Source organism: Pelobates fuscus, chromosome 4 (assembly GCF_036172605.1).
Source record: "Pelobates fuscus isolate aPelFus1 chromosome 4, aPelFus1.pri, whole genome shotgun sequence".
NCBI lineage: Eukaryota > Metazoa > Chordata > Amphibia > Anura > Pelobatidae > Pelobates > Pelobates fuscus.
Window position 1 is genome coordinate 250,944,161 of NC_086320.1, and position 20,216 is coordinate 250,964,376.

Genomic DNA, 20,216 nt, shown 5'->3' on the forward strand with positions numbered 1-20,216 from the left:
CAACAGTGTTGCAATCGGTTAACGAGCGCCACACGTCCCTCTAGGGGTGGTCTATCAGGGGGGCCCGCATTCGCTTCACGAACAGCCCGTACCGTCGCTGTTCATGAAACAAACTACATGAATGCTAGTGGCTTACGGCTGCTAGCATACGAATTCTATGGGCAACACAATACACATTCAAGTTATACATACATCACAGCAATACATACAGACAACCTTTGGCTACATAAAGTCCAGTATCCTAGAAGTGGCTAGGTTTGCCACAATTATATACCATTTTTCTCGTTATTAAATGTTCATTCTAAAGATACCTTTATTTTCATCATATATAATATAATTTACTAGAAAAAAAAAGTAAAATATGATGAAAAATGGAAAAATAAAACACAACTGGCCATCATGCCATGTCCCAGTTGGAACATTTCTGAAGCCATCCAATGTAATTCACCCCTGTCAAACCGTATGTTTTTGAAAAGTACACACCCTAGGGCATTTCACATGGTGGCATTTCAACACTTTACATGCACTAATTCTACCACCAGTCTCTGTCAAACGTTGTTGTGGTGTTATTTTTCACACATTCTACTTTGGGCATAGATTCTCAGCTCCTGTTAGGTGTTACTGCCAAAGGACACCACAATATGTGCTCGGCAACATCTCCTGAGTACAGCGATACCACCCATGCATAGGTCAGATTTTACATATCTTGTTTGCCTATCTTCCTTTTGGGGGCCTTATCAGAAATCCCAATGTATTTTATAGCCATGAAAAGTTGACACCCCACAGTATTGTATGTGGAGTGTTTTGATGCCTTAGATGCAATCATTTTAGTCCAAAAAAAGTTGAACGTCTGTGGAGGTAACTGTTCAATCTTCATTTTTACACACGCATTGCTTTTTGACTGTGATTTAGGAGAGCCCGTTGTTGGTTATATTGTGAGAGTGTAACCGTTTACATTTGTATGACTTGCAATTTGAGTTGAAATTGAGAGTATTTCTTCTGATAGGCCTTGTAACGGATCGCCTGGCACCCCGACTGAGTACCTCCGTTAATGTATGCTCCTAGTGCTTCCAGAGGACTCCAAGCACTCTGGCAGACACCACAATCACCGAATCCGAGAAACCTTTAAATTCTCCCAAGCATATGAATGCTGTAGACCATTGAATAGGAACCATACGAATAGGCTTGTACTCCTAGCAGTCAACTGGAACAGCATGCAATAAATCCTTCCCCCAATAATGAGACGACACATCACTTTGAGGGTAAAACAGGAACTCTGGACTGGCTCATCCAGCCTGGCTTTTATTTCCAACTCACACATACAGGCCACACCCAGGGGGAGGCATAAAAGAACCAATGACATAGATGTTACCTCCCACACATCCCCTCCCCTTAGTGTGACACATAATCCCATTATGCATACAGTGTAAAATATACTTTTACACAACTTTCATAACTTTAAAACCATACATCACATTCACATAAAAATACATATCCACAATCAACCCATTCAGGGGAACAACATATTAAAAAATGGCATGAATCCGACCAGGGGTTCAAAAGTTACTAAAAGTATCTTTTGTTCCTTTCTGGCTGGCAGAAAAACATCCCCACAATGCACCCTGGTTTCCTCCCTTCTGCCCTGGAGTTAATTGGAGAAGTAATCCAATTACCCAGGACTAAAGGCAGACTCCATTAACCACATGGTTGCAAAACAACATAAAACACTTTAAATTACATAAAGTCACATTTACACATAACACACAGACATTTCACCTATCCCCAGATAGCTGGGATCTGCACGCACAAAACTACCGAATAGCGCGCAGATCCTACTCACACAGTACAATTGCCATGGAGCTAAAGTCTTTCCCATAGTCTTTCATTATATGAATAGGCTCCATGGTATGGCTATCTGGGGTATCACATTCCCATAAAGTCTGGTCCATAGTCCAAAGGCAAGAGGCGGGCAATCAGCCCCCTCCAAGGACACGTGGCGAGGTCGGTTTCGCCACAGGCCTATCTTTAGCTTGAGGCTTATCACATACCCCAGTTTTATATATCGCCATGAAAGGGTACATACTTGAAACGTAGACACCCTGAGGTATTGCATGTGGAGTGCTTTGATGCAACTTTTTTTAGCCAGACAAAAAATAAAAAAGTTGAAGTTGAAGTTGATGTGTGGAGGTAACTGTTCAATCCTCATTTTTACATACGCGCACTGCTTTTTGACTGTGAATTAGGAGAGGCTGTTGTTGGTTATTGCAAGAAAACACCCCACGTCGTTTTCTGCAAGGCCTCCTTAGGACACCCATGCCCCCCATGCATAGGTTTGCCAGGATTTTGGGAAGGTACGGTTACAATTGTATGACTTGCAATGGACCAGCGTGTGGTATCGTTTGAAGCAGTCCCCAATGCAGAGTCCAGGCCGTCCAGGGCAATCAGGACAGTGATATACACTATCTTTTCTCTGCCCCCTCTTAGAACAGACCCTGCATCTTTTTTGTGGATTCTGCTTTGCCGCAGTAGGGGGAATTTTAAAAATAAAATGTGTAGCCCCAACTCTGCTCTCTTCCATCACCGCCCGGGGAGCAGGTAGATCACGGTACAAAATCCCTGAAATGAAACTGTAAAAATCTCAGTTGCATCCTGGGGTTTGCTTTTTTTGAACAACAAGAAAGTGTTGTGGGTGTCAATCTGCATTAGGTAGCTTGCAACCTTTTTGTACCAGGCCCTTGTCTTTCGTATAATTAGGTAGGGCTGCAGCAGCTGATCTGCCAGATCAACCCCACCCATATGCCGGTTATAGGCCTTGATGCACACTGGCTTCCTTGTTCTCTCAGCTCTGCCACGTACAGGGACCTCCACAGTCCCCTCAGTGTGGATGGTGGTAAGAAGGTACACATCCTTCTTGTCTCTGTACTTAACTGCCAACAGCTGCTCTTGGCTCACAGCTGAGGTCTCCCCCCTTCGTAGCCGGGTGCGTGCAAGTTGTCCTGGTAAACCTGTGCTGTTCTTTTTAGTTGTGCCGCAAGCTACTGTATCAAAACAGTACAGTAGCTTGAACAAAGGGACACTTGTATAAAAATTGTCAGTAAACAAGTGGTACCCTTTGTTCATCAGGGGATTATCAGGTCCCAGACAATCTTGCCACTGATTCCCATATGTTCTGGGCAATTGGAGGGTCAAGGTGGCTATCCTTTCCCTCGTACACCCGGAAGGCCTGAGTACCCAGTCTCGCTATCACAGAGCTTATACATCTTTACACCATACCTAGAGCGCTTGGAAGGAACATACTGCTTGAATCCCTTATACTTCATTAGGGGTTCATCCATGCATATATTCCTTCCAGGTGTTTAAGCCTCTGCAAACCTGGCAGCTAAGTGGGTAATCTGGGGATGCTCCCTAGGGGGACACAGGCTGTTGTTGCTGAAGTGCATGAAATGCAGAATCATTTCATACCTCTTCCTCAACATACATTGGGAGTAAATACCCCCATTTACTGATGGGGCTACTGCTCCAGTAGGTGCGGATGGAGGGCTTCTTTATAATGCCCATCAGCATAGTCAATGCCCAGAATCTTTTAAATTCTGGCACATCGATAGGGGCCCATTGCTGCTTTGCCAAAAAAGAGTCAGGATTTGTAGCTCGGAATTGATGGGCATCTAAATTAGTTTGGGCGACAATGTTCCCCAATACATCATCGCCCAGAAACACCTCCATAAACTGCTGAGGGCTAAATCCTGTGACATCCAAATTAATGCCAGGATTTGCAGTAAAGGATGGGATGTCTGGCCTCTGGCGATGAGGCACTACCCACTCCCCAGCAGTTCTGCCAGCTGGAGCAGCACATCTCCTTCTGGTAGGGGAACTAGCAGGCACAGATATAACATCACTAGATACATCACTAGCAGCAGACACTGTATCAAGTGATGATGTATCTGAGCACCTGGCAGGGTCGGAGTCTGACATAGAAGCGTCAGACTCTAGCGCAAGGGTGGCATATGACTGCTCAGCGGTGGTTGACTTCCGTGACCCATGTGACATGATCACAATCGCTTTACTTAGTGACCTGTCACAAAAAAAATAAACAGACAAAAAATGAACCCCTAAAAAAAAATGAACAGGCAGCAAAATAAGTGCTGCTGTGCAAGAGCCAGTGATTATAGTGATCACTGGCAAGACAGGGGTTAATGGCTCTGAAAAGGGCCTTTGGGTCTCAAGATTTTACAAATCCCTACCTAAAAATACCTAAATCTCTCTAGCTAAACCACAGATCTCTCTCCCTCTCTCACTAAAACACAAGTGAAGAGAGGGAGGCAGATCCACACTAATCAGAGAAATGGGGAGCACACTTGGGGACACCCCCAGAAGCCCCATGATTCACTGCCTTTAGAAAGGGAGGGGGGAGTTAATATTGATAATTGTATTTATTTTATATTTATGTTTTTATATATATTATTATATATGCACTGAGTGCCAGGACCCCTCGAGGCACTCAGTGCATGCAGAGCATCACTGCAATACTATCAGAGCTTCCAGCACTCAAAATAGCTGCGGACGTACCCCTGATACGTCCACGGTCGGGAAGGGGTTAATTCCACCCCCCAAACTAACCTTACAGCTGATAGCTTTGCACATTACTTTACTGACAAGATTGAACAGCTAAGGAAACAATTCTCCCCTCCTTGCCGTTCTCTTTCTCAACCACACATAAATCATGCTTTCCCTACCCTTCAGACTTTCTCCCCAGCTACTGAACAAGAGGTGGCTGCACTTCTCCATTCCTCTCGCCCCACCACTTGCCCACTTGATCCTGTCCCATCTTACCTCATCAGATCTCTCTCCCCTTGTCTTGTGCCTATCCTAACACACATCTTTAACTGCTCTCTCTCTTCTGGCACTGTTCCTGCTGACCTTAAACATGCCACTGTAATACCTATCCTGAAAAAAACATCTCTTGACCCGTCCTCCCCCTCTAACTATCGTCCCATATCCCTGCTCCCTTACTCATCAAAGCTTTTGGAAAGACTTGTCTTTACCCGTGTGTCTCACTTCCTTAATTCCAACTCTCTCCTTGACCCTCTTCAGTCTGGCTTCCGCCCTCTCCACTCTACTGAGACCGCTCTTATCAAAGTGACTAATGACCTAATCTCCGCTAAATCCAAAGGTCACTACTCCATATTAATTCTCCTTGACCTCTCTGCTGCCTTTGACACAGTTGATCATGCTCTCCTCCTTCAAACTCTTCAATCACTCGGTCTCTGTGACTCTGTCCTCTCTTGGTTTTCCTCCTATCTCTCCCAATGCTCATTTAGTATCTCCTTTTCCAAGGATACCTCCTCCCCTCGCCCTGTCTCGGTTGGAGTTCCCCAAGGCTCTGTCCTTGGTCCCCTTCTATTTTCTCTTTATACTGCCTCTCTTGGAAAACTTATTGCCTCTTTTGGATTCAACTACCACCTGTACGCTGATGACACTCAGATATACCTCTCCTCACCGGACCTCTCCCCGGCCGTCCTGCAACGTGTCACTGCTTGCCTCTCTTCCATCTCTGACTGGATGTCGTCACGCTTTCTCAAACTTAACCTCTCTAAAACTGAACTCCTTGTCTTTCCTCCTCCTAATACTGATCCTCCTCTCTCACTCTCCCTTCAAGTCAGTGATATCCACATAAGTCCATCCCTACAAACGCGCTGTCTTGGCGTCATACTTGACTCTGGTCTCACCTTTGAGCCTCACATCCAGTTTGTTGCCAAGTCCTGTAGGTTCCAACTCAAAAACATAGCCCGCATCCGCCCCTTTCTTACGCAAGATGCTACCAAGGAGCTTGTCCATGCTCTAGTAATTTCCCGCATGGATTACTATAACCCTCTCCTGATTGGTCTCCCCAAAAGCCGTACTGCCGCGCTACAGTCTGTAATGAATGCTGCAGCTAGACTGATTTTCCTATCCAGTCGGTCCTCTCACACCTCGCCCCTCTGCCAGTCCTTACATTGGCTCCCTGTATCCTATAGGAGTCAATTCAAAGTGCTAACCCATACATTTAAAGCACTGAACAATTCCAGCCCCTCTTATATCTCTTCACTGATCCAGAGGTATGCCCCTCCTCGTACCCTCCGCTCTGCCCGCGACCACCTCCTGACCGCTGCTCGCACCCGTACGGCCAACTCACGCTTGCAGGACCTCTCACGGGCGGCTCCTCTCCTATGGAATTTGCCTACTGCCATCAGACTCTCCCCTAGTCTTCAATCATTTAAGAAGGGCCTTAAAACCCATCTCTTCAGGAAAGCGTATGGCCTCCCAGAGTAATCTCTCCCTTACATACCTGTCTCTTGCTCTCCTATAGGATAGTGCTTTGCTCTCTCCTCCAGCTCTGCATGAGAGGTGATGAATTAGTGCAATAAAACCTGTATATAAATATGTATATATGTAAATAATTTATTTTGTTATGTTTTCTAAAGTTGTTCACCATTATTACTGGAGCTTTACAACGCGTCATCAGCAGGATTCTGGTTAATAACCCTTTTTTTTTTTTTTTTATCTAGTTAGTGTTTATTTTTTCCTCTCCCCCCTTTCTAGCTCTTCATTATATTACACCCAATTCGTACTCCCAATCCTTTAGGGATTTTCTCATCCTCTCTTGGGGGTCCTTTTCAGATAGAAGAAAGTAACCCTTGGGCCCCCAGTAATTCAATAAGGATGATATACATTTCAGGTTACATAGTGTAGGTAGATAACCACCCAATGTAATTATTATTACACCTACAAGGATCTGATAGGTATTCAATTGATAAGGTCTGCAACACTTTAGTTTTACACTATATTGTTGGCATTTTTCCCCATTTAATTTTTTTAGGCTCAACACTGATGGGTAATTTATGAAGTGTCTTTTTAATTTGTTTGAAGACACTTTCTTATGCTCATATATAAGTAGGATACAGTATCTTCTCTGCCTGCCCTATACAAATTGGGAGTAAAGGGTTACTACTGTCGGCATTTTCCACTGACGATCATTTTATCATGTTATAATCCCAACGATCGAGCTTGAGAGCGTACTTGTAAGTTCATTTTCGGGGGGGCAGCTTATGTAACTATTAGACTTCTTAGGTTTAGAGGGGCACTTAACTCTGGTATACTCTACTGACAATTTTTTCCTGTTGCATCTCATTATCCGGTCAGGATTATCTAACTGTATCAGTCTCTTCGGAAACAGATTTTATTTTTCACAGTTTCAGGATAGTGCTTTCCCTTTACTTTATACTAGCTCTACGATTGAGTGGTTAAGTGTATCATTATATATAAGGGATACTATCAATTTAGCTACAATATTGCCCCCTTTTTTGGGACATTCACAAGTATGACCAGTTCTGATGTTATTCTCCACGCCCCCACCTCAATCTGATAGGCGGACTGTACCCGAGGGGCGTGGGTTACTTTTGGCGCAGACATTTAAAAAGCTCCATGGTGGGGGGGCTCTTTTCACTAGTCCCAGATGAAGGCACACTTAGCAGGGCCAAAACGCACGTTTTATACGATTCTCTTGTTTTCTAATGGTGTGGTGTTGGGCACCTTTTATGTAGGAACGATTAGTTTTTTACTCAGTCTCGTATTTAGGAGGCAGTTGTAGCCAGTGGCGATGGATCGGTGATTGGGTGTTTGCTAGGTTTTTTATTTTACAAATTTACTTATTAATCTAATTGGTGCCTAGAGTCTCTAGAGGCATAACAGGGTCTTAGTGCATAACTTGTACTTTCAGGCAGCCAGCTAGACTCACTGGAGAGGTTGTTTATGGATTATAGTTAATGTGGGCATTGTGTCTGACCTCTATAGGGGTTACTTCTCCACAGACAATGATTCGTTACTTGTAGGGATATATAACCCGACATATGGCACATTGAGTACACGCTGTAGATGTATGTGGGAGTCATATCCTCCTGTAAATGTCAGGAGGTAAATGTGCTGATTTGATTGCACTTTTTTCAGAATCCCTTTTACTTATCTCTCCTTTGTGACATTATTGTTACAAGGTTGCAACAGGTTAACACTATTAGTAATTCTCTGTGGTCTGCCTTATTATGAGACGTTTAGTGGATACATCACTTCCATAATACCCTAGCAACTAATATCTACAAGGACATAATCCTTGCAATTACACACTGGTCACACTGTGGTGTATAAGGGAGGCATATTTGTCAGTGAATTTAGGAGGGATAACGTGCTTAGCTTATTTTATTGCACTAATTCAACACCTCTCATGTTCCCCTCTCCTTTGTTATTCCATCGATACTGAGTTATCACATAGGCACAAGAGGTTAACACTTCTAGCATCCCTTGAGGTTTTTTGTGATTCTCTGTATTTGCATACTATGAGACATTTAGTGGACATACCACTCTAGTAATACCCTTGCAATTAATAAAGGAATTTTCCTTAGCAATGGTTATATATGAGGGTATTGTCTTTTAGTTTTTTGTTCCTACTATTTTAACGGTTATTTTTTTGGTTTCCTTTTTTTTTGCCATTTAACTTCAAGCTCCTTGCTTTATAATAGGCTATCCAACACCCCTTTTTTTGGGTTCCTTCTTAAGGGACTACTTTCTGCAACTATTGGGGTTAGGCCCTTTCTGTTGGATAGTCTCCATAGGGACCTAAACCTCTTTTTCCATTGTTGTAAGAGGTTAACAAGCAGCACACTTCCCTGCTGGTTGGTCCGCCATTCGGTAGTTCTTTCGGGAAAAAGGGAATTAAACATAGGGACCGTACGGACAGGGCAATAACCAAACAAACAGATGAACCAAGGTGAAGCAACAGTAATCCAGAGACAGAGAGATCTGTCACGTGGGGGACCTAGAAGAATTTGGGAGTGACTAGAGTGTATGAGGAGAGAGGCCAGAAAACTGCACATGAGCCAAAGAGATTGCAGAGTGATGCACGCTGAGCGTGCGATACGCTCGGCCATTCTCAAAAAGGGATGAGAGGAACTGGAGAATCTCTGTCACAAGGGATCCAGGTTCTGAGCCACACATCAACCAGCCCAGACATGCCAGGCTGAGCGGTAAGCGGCTAGAAGGCGTCTAGCGGAGTCCAAAATTCCTGTGATATCCTAAGGTCCTCTAAAACTTCAACAGGGGGAGCTGCCCCTCGATCATCAGAGTCCTGAAGGAGAAGAGGGTGCAGCCTGAGAAGTCTAAGACCTGCCAGCATTTCCAAACATTTAATGTACAGGCTAGACTTCTCAAGAGACGAACAATGGCCAAGGGAGTCTGGACCACAAAGGGCATCCCAGTCATGAAGACTTGTGTCCAACTCTATGGACATCTACGCCTACAGCCCAAAGATGGCCCTGCTGTTCCACCCATCCAACGTGATGCATTCCTCATATGAGAGATCCCTGTAGAGGTGGAAGATCTTAAGGGCAAAAGGGGATGGTAGTCCCGAAAAGATCGCTAGGAGGCCAATCACCCAAGCCAACTTCTGCAGGGAAATCCGATGGCGAGACAGTCTGGGGGATCTCCCTCCGGATGGAGCGAACTTTAGAGGCGAGTTTCGTTGACAGTCTATCAGGAATCCGAGAAATTCCGTCCCCTTCATGGGAATCATCTGTGACTTCTCCCAAGTTACGAGGAAGCCTAGTTTAGCAAGGCGGTCCACGGCTCAATGAAGATAGAGCCAAGGAGTGGCTGGATCCTGTGACAGAAGGTAGATGTCATCAAAGTACATCAGTCTGACTCCTCTGGCCCGCAACAAAGCCATAACTGGTTGTAGCTTAGTGAAACACTATGATGCCGACGAGAGTCCAATAAGCAGGGAAGCAAACCTCCATCTCTCTCCCCACTAAAGTAACTGAAGGAAGTCCCTGGATTCCGTGGCAATGGGAACAATGAGATACACATCCTTGAGATCTAGTTTTACCATCCAGTCCCTGGTGAGTAATAAATCACCCATGCACATATTCCCTCCACCCCCCTCCTTCCCTCCCACAGGGAAGTGATGACTCATTACTTTTCTATCGGGATTTCACAGAATGAAAGAAATCTTAAAGTATCCCTAGCACACCAGGGCATTCAGTGAATGGAGGTTGATCTAGCTACCCTTTTTTAGTAAGAGGAACATTTTGCTCACGTATAAGCCAGTGGACGGGCATACGCGCTCCACCGCACCTTTGAGGTGCAGATATTCCAGTTTTGCATTGACAAGGGGCTTGTCAGACCTGGAGAAAACAATGGGATAGAGAGGACATAACCCAAGCATCCAAAATGACAGCGGACCAATCTAGAAAAAAATGGCCTTTCCCCTACAGATAACTGGGAAGAACGGTATGATGGTGACTCACCGAATGTGCGTCTGGAAGGAGCGTATCCTCTGTAGTCTTTGGAATGCCATGGTCATATCCTCAGTGGGAAGAAGGGGGATGGAGTCCTTGCCTGGAATGCACACCTCTGTGAGGAGGTGGTGAGGTCTTTACTCATCATGAATGAGCCTGAGGAGGAGGCACTTGCAGCCACCGGCCCTGGTGGAGACCTTTCTGGCAAAAACCCTGTGCCTTGTTGTGCCTTGTCAAGGGCCTTGGAGGCACCTACATATCTGCCTAGGTCCCAAGAGAGCTGTCGTCGGACTCTTGAAATTTATATTCAGTTCTGGAGTCGCTATCTGGTAGCGCTCTGGCACTTTTTCATTTACATTTCCTTCTGCCTTACACAGTAAGGCTCTTTTCCGTGTTAAGTAAGCACTATCAAGGATGAGTGGGACAATCAATCACAGAGATCCTGGAGGCAGGCACCTGCAAATGGCATGTTTTAACAATCGCCTTCTAGAATGTAGCTTTAGAGGACTATAGAGCAAGCCTTAGCTGTTTGGCGTGGGTCTCTGGTGTGGGGGGCAGGGTAAACCTGCATCAATGCCTGGGCAATGGACTGCGGAATATTGGATGACATATTTCCAAAGCAGACATAATGGCATCAGACAGAGAATGCTGAAATGCCACAGCAATGGGCTCAGGGGAGTGACATTCAAACCAATATCCCTACTGGGGACAGGGGGAACCATCTGTCTAGACTGTGTCATATTGATCCCAAAGGGAAAAAGACTGCAGTAAAAGACTACAGCCTATTTTGCAGGTAGCAAAACACACTCAGGAGCAAGCAGACCTCGCAACCACAAGGAGGCGTGGTCTAATGATGCAAATGCGCGTGGCCCAATATAACTAAACATTTTGGAAGTCATGTGTTAAGTACCCATTTTCTTAGTTTTTTTTTTTTATTTGCTGCTGTGTTTAACCCCTTAAGGACACATGACATGTGTGACATGTCATGATTCCCTTTTATTCCAGAAGTTTGGTCCTTAAGGGGTTAAAGGAATGAAATAATCACTTAGACCACCTCAGCTCATTGAAGTGGTCTGTGTGCAGTGTCACTGTGCCACTTAAGTAAAGAAAGGGATATGCAGAGTATAGCCTTTATGTCTTGAAATAAAATTGATAATTGTGACTGTGAGAGAGCAGTCCTGCTACCTAGCACACCACTACTCCCTTATTGACCCCAAATATGCTAAAAGACAGGCTTGTATGTACTTACTTGAGGCTGGGAAATCACACTAGCAATCCAGGGTCAAGGCAGAAGAAATGCTGCAGGGCTGTGTCACCTGCAAATTTTGAATTTGACAAACTTGCAGGCTGACATGTTACATTTGATAGATTTTTTTGTCAGACCCCTGGTTACCACAAAGATTTACCCTACTAATACTGGATTTTTGGAGAGAAGAGGCTGAACAATCAGGGCTGGAGTCCTGCAGGAACGCATAGGAACGGCGTTCCTGCACTTTTTCTAAAGCAGAAACGCCGTTCCCATTACCAGTCCTGCAGGACCTGCCCTGCTACCTGCACACAGGGGCCATCACACGCTGTGTTCCCTCTCCGGCTCCAACTCTCGCGAGACCCGCTCCGCACAGGCAAGTCTCGCGAGAGTTAGAGCTGGAGAGGGAACACAGCGTGTGATGGTCCCTGTGTGCAGCAGCTGGCTTCCTCCACCGGACCACCAGGCACACACACACACATCATACAGCACACACACACACATATCATCCAGCACACACACACACATACACATATCATCCAGCACACACACACATATCATCCAGCACACACACACATATCATCCAGCACACACACACACACACACACACACATACCATCCAACACACACACATACCATCCAACACACACACATACCATCCAGCACACATACACACACACACATCATCCAGCACACATACACACACACACATCATCCAGCACACACACACACCATCCAGCACACACACACCATCCAGCACACACACACACACACACACACACACATCATCCAGCACACACACACATCATCCAGCACACACACACATCATCTAGCACACACAATCACACCATCCAGCACACACACACATCATCTAGCACACACAATCACACCATCCAACATACACACACACATCATCTAGCACACACAATCACACCATCCAACATACACACACACATCATCTAACACACTGCATTCATTATACAAACACTGCGCTCACTACAAACACACTGCATTCATTATACACACTCTGCACTCACTACAAACACACTACATTCATTATACACACTACATTCATTATACACACTACACTCACTACAAACACACTACATTCATTATACACACTCTGCACTCGCTACAAATACACTACATTAATTATACACACTGCATTCATTATACACACTCTGCACTCACTACAAACACACTGCATTCATTATACACACTCTGCACACACTACATTCACTACACACACTCTGCACTTACTACAAACACACTACATTCATTATATGCACACTGCACTCACTACAAACACACTACATTCATTAGACACACTCTGCACTCACTACAAACACACTACATTCATTATACACACTCTGCACTCACTACAAATACACTACATTAATTATACATACTGCACTCACTACACACACTGCATTCATTATACACACTCTGCACTCACTACAAACAGACTACATTCATTATACACACTCTGCACTTACTACAAACACACTACATTCATTATACACACTCTGCACTCACTACAAACACACTGCATTCATTATACACACTCTGCACACACTACATTCACTACACACACTCTGCACTTACTACAAACACACTACATTCATTATACACACTCTGCACTCACTACAAACACACTACATTTATTATACACACTGCACTCACTACAAACACACTACATTCATTATACACACTCTGCACTCACTACAAACACACTGCATTCATTGTACACACTCTGCACTCACTACAAACACACTACATTCATTATACACTACATTAATTATACACACTGCACTCACTACACACACTGCATTCATTATACACACTCTGCACTCACTACAAACAGACTACATTCATTATACACACTCTGCATTTACTACAAACACACTACATTCATTATACACACTCTGCACTCACTACAAACACACTTCATTCATTATACACACTCTGCACACACTACATTCACTATACACACTCTGCACTTACTCCAAACACACTACATTCATTATACGCACACTGCACTCACTACAAACACACTACATTCATTATACGCACACTGCACTCACTACAAACACACTACATTCATTATACACACTCTGCACTCACTACAAACACACTACATTTATTATACACACTGCACTCACTATAAACACACTACATTCATTATACATACTCTGCACTCACTATAAACACACTACATTTATTACACACACTGCACTCACTGCAAACACACTACATTCATTATACACACTCTGCACTCACTACAAACAGACTACATTCATTATACACACTCTGCACTTACTACAAACACACTACATTCATTATACACACTCTGCACTCACTACAAACACACTACATTCATTATATACACTCTGCACTTACTACAAACACACTGCATTCATTATACACATCTGCACACACTGCATTCACTATACACATTCTGCATTTACTACAAACACACTACATTCATTATACGCACACTGCACTCACTACAAACACACTACATTCATTATACACACTCTGCACTCACTACAAACACACTACATTTATTATACACAATGCACTCACTATAAACACATAAGTAGGAACCACAGGGACATATAATTCTATATACAACATGTGTGGTCCTGTTACAGAGTCAAATATAAGGCTTGCGTTTCAGTTTTTTCACAATGACATTCGCCAGATTGGTTACGTTGGCTTTGAGACCGTATAGTAGCCCTGAAATAAGAATTACCCCCATAATGGCATACCATTTGCAAAAGTAGACAACCCAAGGTATTGCAAATGGGGTATGTTCAGTCTTTTTTAGTAGCCACTTAGTCACAAACACTGGCCAAAATTGGCTTTCAAATTAGTTTTTTGAATTTTTCACACACAAACAAATATTACCGTTAACTTTGGCTAGTGTTTGTGACCAAGTGGCTACTAAAAAAGACTGGACATACCCCATTTGCAATACCGTGGGTTGTCTACTTTTGCAAATGGTATGCCATCATGGGGGTAATTCTCATTTCTGGGCTACCATACAGTCTCAAAGGCAACGTAACCAAACTGGCAAATTTCAATGTGAAAAAACTGAAAAGTGTAACATGCTATATTTGACCCTGTAACTTCCCAAAACACCATAATACCTGTACATATGGGGTACTGTTTTACACGTGAGACATCGCTGAATACAAATATGTGTATTTTATTGCAGTAAAAGCAAACAGTATTATGACATTCACAGTTAGAATGTCACATAGAACTAAGAAAATTTAAAAAAATCATATTTTCTCTCATTGTTTTATATTGTATTCATATTACGTTATGTTCCATACCTAAATATTTGATGTTAAATGAAAGCCATGTTTCCCCTGAATAAAATGATATATAATAAGTGTGGGTGCATTTAATATGAAAGGGGTAAATTATTGTTGAACAGACATGTAGTCAAAATCTGTGGTTTGTTTACATTTTTTTTGGTTCACAACTTGTACATTTGGCTGCGGTCTTAAGGGGTTAAATAGAATTTGCATAATGATTTGGAACAGGGTGTGTGTGTGTGTGTGTGTGTGTGTGTGTGTGTGTGTGTGTGTGTGTGTGTGTGTGTGTGTGTGTGTGTGTGTGTGTGTGTGTGTGTGTGTGTGTGTGTGTGTGTGTGTGTGTGTGTGTGTGTGTGTGTGTGTGTGTGTGTGTGTGTGTATGTATGTATGTATGTATGTATGTATATATATATATATATATATTCGGTTGTTTTTGCATTGGATTTTTTTTATCCCACATCAAGCTTTGGTTTAAAACACAAATGAAGAATTAAATAACTCAAAAACATGTTTATTCAGCTTAAACTACTACATTTGCCATTCAACATAAAAAGAAGGCCTACGTATATGTGTCTATTGATGAGTTTTCTTGTCAACATAGATTAGCCAAATATGCCTGCTGAAAATTTGAAAATCATCATCAGAAGTATGGATGTCATCATGGTTTTCCTGAGGGTAGAAATGGTTGATATGATATAAATAGTTCAAGCATAAAGCGATGAAACCCTTCTGTCAAATACACAAAAATGTAATACACAAATTCAAGATCACATAGTATGCTGAAGATATTCTCTTCTCCAGAAACTTAAATTCCTGCTGTACTTAAATATTATAAATACTGTCTTTATTCTAACTATAAATTAAATTTACCTAAGACAGTCTATAGATTTTGGTTTGACATCTTTCCTGAAGGATAAGTTACAACAAGATTTCCATTTTAATTGGAACAGGGATTGGATAGAAAATTGAAGTATCAGATTGATGTTTTATTTAGACAAATTACTTTTAAATAGCTATACTGTTTTTTTGTTTTTGTTTTTTAGGGAACTTGAAAGTCAGATCAATAAGATGAAAAATATTGTGATTTCCTGGTTGGGTAGGATTAACATGATTAAAGGTTATTTGCTCCCTAAGATACATTTTTAGCTTCATCCCCTTACGAGTTTCACATAAGATATTGGAGTATTGCTGTTAACAAAATTGTTGCTCTCCTTTGCACTGAGGGATAAAAAGCCTAGAATCAATCAAAATATAATTAAGAGATAAATCTCAAATAGGTTTTGGTTTTCAAGGTTTGAGTATGTGATTATGTTCACACGTATCCTTTCTTAGGATCTTATGGATAAAAAAAATGTAGGCTTGTTTAAATGTGAGGCTTCTAAAATTGGGGATATAAATCAGTCTGTAACAGTCACCAGGGGACTTATGGAACAGTTTACCAGGAGTTGGAGCCCAGTTGCAGGAGGTGGCACAGGAAGCAGGCAAAATCCAAAACACAGTACAGATTAAGGGAAAATCCAAAGGCAGGGTCAGACGAGAAGCAGAAGTCAGGGCTGGCAGCGGAGTAACAAAGTCGGTAAATCAGGCAGAGGTCAGAGTCCAGGAAATCAGTCAGTAGCAAATCAAAGATCCGTCCGGAAACACCAAGCATGCAAAAGCCAGGTCTCTTAAAGGGGCAGTCATGCCTTGCTGTCTGCAGGGCTCGGGCTGTGCTGTGACAAAGCCCCCCCACACGGAGCGACCTCTGGTGGCGAACAGACATGGTGTTAACTAGTTTAGTTCAGGTTCAGACAGGAAATCCAGGTCTGTATAGGCATCAGAGTGTGAGAGTGTAACGAGAGGAACATTTTGTAGGTTGTTATTCTTCGAGGAGGCAACGAGGCGAGAAGGGGATGCAGCTCTGGCCTTAAGAGCCTGCTCTAAGACCTCTAGATCTTGCATGTGGACCACGGTTCTATTGGAGGCAATTACACAGTCTGGGGACAGATCCTTTGTGTTAGAGCAGGAAACTTTAGGGGAGACAGAAGCTGAGGATTGGAAGGTAGCCACAGCAGCCTCCTTTTGAGGCTCTGGAACCGGAGCAGGGTTAGCCAGGGCTGTGATGGTGCCATTGGTCTGGTTAGGTGGTCTTTTTGGTCCAGTAGCATGCAGAGTTGAACAAAAAAGGGGCCATGATGGACTTGTAGGATGGTGACACAAAGTCCCCACATGGCTACGTTTAGGGCGAGGAAGACGTATCGGGCAATAGCTGATGTAGTGGCCTCCCTCGCCACAATAGAAGCAAAGGCCTTTGGCTCTCCTTCTGGCTTTTTCATTTACCGTGAGCATGGTATTCAGTGTTCCAATTTGCATGGGCTCCTCTGTGTCCATTATGGGGATAGGGGTATAGGTCTCATCAGCAGGTTTGGAACGTTGATTGGGCAAAAAGCTGGTTTCAAATTGCTCCTGCTTTCTTTCTCTGAACTGGAGATCTTAGCTGGGTGACCAGAAGGAACAGATCTTCCAATTTAGTGGGTACCCGAACTCTGGCTAGTTCATCTTTTAATGCCTCAGACAGACCCAGTCTGTATTGCTCTATTAGACCAGTCTCATTATAACCGTGTCAGCAGCTAGCTCCCGGGAATCTGTAGTATAATCCTCCACTGGTCTTCTCCCTTGCTGGAGGGAACGGAGGGCAGTGCGTGCAGCAGCGGGACTCAGGTGTCATTGTATAATGTATGCATTGCTGCAGCAAAGGAGTCCCGTGAGTCCATTATTGGACTGTTTGAGTGCAGGAGTAGGTGTGCCCAGGTTTGGGGTTTACCCGACAGCAGGGCAATAGTAGTGCGAACCTTCACATAATCATTGGGGTATGTGTGTGATTTAAAGTGAAGAGCAGTTCGCAGGCTGTGATAAATGATCGCACTTCAGTCCTTTTCCCAGTGAACTTGTCAGGTAATGCAATATCAGTTTCAGGAGCATGGTGTGTGTTCCCCTTTAACTCAGCAAAACCACGCTGCAATTCACTTACGGTTTGGGATAGGAGGGTCACTTGCTGTGTGAGGGTACTCAGGACATTCAACATCTCCGCGGGCTCCATGGTAATCGATCTGGTTATTATGTTAGTCACCAGGGGACTTATGGAACAGTTTACCAGGAGTTGGAGCCCAGTTGCAGGAGATGGCACAGGAAACAGGCAAAATCCAAAACACAGTACAGATTAAGGGAAAATCCAAAGGATTGCCCAAAAGAGTTCTATAGCTTTGGGCTGTGCCGTCGGTTAATTTCACAGAGAAAAATGTCTAAGTCTCATTTGAATGCACGAACGGCCCCATCTAACAGTGCGTTCGAATTGTCAGCGGTGTTTGTGCAAATGTGTAGCTGATTTTAGTTCCATAGATTCAGTGGCAAGCACCGCTGACCGCGTTCGACTAAATTAAAATGGCCACGTGTTCGGTTTTTTGAACGGCGGCCACTTCGACTACTTTGGCACTTCGACTGCATCCAAAGTGCCAGTTTAAAAGTACAAATCCTTTCTCTGGGTGTTAAAGGGCCAGCAGCAGCACAACAAAAATCCATTATGCCCAAATCCTGTATTGAAAGGGCCAAACCTCCCAGGGACCATAATCACATGGCAAGAGGCTGGCAAGTAGTTCTCTCCAGGCACAAGTGGTGATGTTAATTTCACCACAGAAACTGAAGCCCCCTGTTGGATGTCAAGGCAGAGAACCTGACTGGGATGCTGGGGCAGTGAGTTCAAACCCAGCAAGGTCTCTTAAAGGGGCAGTCATGCCTTGCTGTCTTCAGGGCTCGGGCTGTGCCTTGACAGTTTCATTTATTTTTGGTTAGGCCCTCTGTAGCTATTTTTTTTTTTTAAAGTAAAAACACATTATTGAAAGGTGCAGTAAAGACCAGAGCAAAAATGAGATCAAGATTGGAAATCCGTAATTTATTTTGTATCTGCTCTTATTATAGTCCTAACATATTATTTACAGGATATTGATTTATGGATGATTTATGGATGAATTAGCATAAAAATCATTACTTTAGCAGATATTAAGTCTAATGGAAATAGTTAATATTAAAATTTTGTCCAAATTTTCACTTCTAAATAGAGACCTTTTCTCTTATCTCCTGATTAATTACCGTATTTATCGGCGTATAACACGCACTGGCGTATAACATGCACCTCATTTTCAGAAGGAAATTCCAGGAAATTTCCCCCCCTCCCATAGTATTTCCCCCCCCTCATCCCATAGTGTTCCCCCCCTTTCCATAGTATTCTCCACCCCCTCCCATAGTATTCTCCACCCCCTTTCCATAGTATTCTCCACCCCCCCCCCATAGTGTTCCCCCCTTTCCATAGTATTCTCCCCCCCCATAGTGTTCCCCCCTCATCCCATAGTGTTTCCCCCCTTTCCATAGTATTCTCCACCCCCTCCCATAGTGTTCCCCCCCTTTCCATAGTATTCTTCCCCTCTCCCATAGTATTCTCCACCCCCTCCCATAGTGTTTCCCCCCCTCATCCCATAGTGTCCCCCCCTCCCATAGTGTTCCCCTCCCATAGTGTTCCCCTCCCCTCCCATAGTGTCCACCCCTCCCATAGTGCCCCCCTCCCATAGTGTCCCCCCATGGTGTCCCCCCCTCCCATAGTGTCCCCCCATGGTGTCCTCCCCCCCCTCATAGTGCCCCCCCACTCCCCTAGTGTCCCCTAGTGCACTTTCCCTCTTGTCCCATATTTACTTACCTGTCTTGAAGCGTGGGCCGGCTTCTCAGCGCGCACCGCGGTACTGGAACTTCAATTTCAGGTTCCGGTTTCCGGCGGGACTGAAAGGAAGTGTGCACACAATAGTGTGCACACTTCCTTTTAGTCCCGCCAGAAACCGGAACCTGAAATTGAAGTTCCAATACCGCGGTGCGCGCTGAACACCGGCCCACGCTTCAAGACAGGTAAGTAAATATGGGATATCGGCGTATAACACGCACCCATCATTTCCCCCCTATTTTGAGGGAGAAAAAGTGCGTGTTATACGCCGATAAATACGGTAATTTTTAAAACTAATTCCATAGATGAAATAACACTGTTAAATGTTTATATTTGTGAAATATCTGCTACTAAAGTGATCTTGAGTTTAAAAATTAATCATTACTAATTAATATGGCCCCCTTGGTTTAATTACATCACTGATGGAGGTCCCCTGATGGTAGAGTGCTTAAATATTTTGGTATATATTATTTAGATATCCAAATTCTAAAGTAGTAGGTATTGTAGTCTGTATGAATGTATATGTATATAGTGTTAAATGTTTGCTAACTGTTTTTGTTTTAACAGACCTCCTACAA

The 20,216-nt window shown here is 43.6% G+C and overlaps 1 protein-coding gene across 1 annotated transcript in view; it reads left to right on the plus strand.

Moving 5' to 3' along the window:
• DDC (dopa decarboxylase) overlaps window positions 1-20,216 on the plus strand; it is a 493,139-nt gene that overhangs the window by 323,922 nt on the left and 149,001 nt on the right. The gene's annotated exons all lie outside the window — the stretch shown is intronic.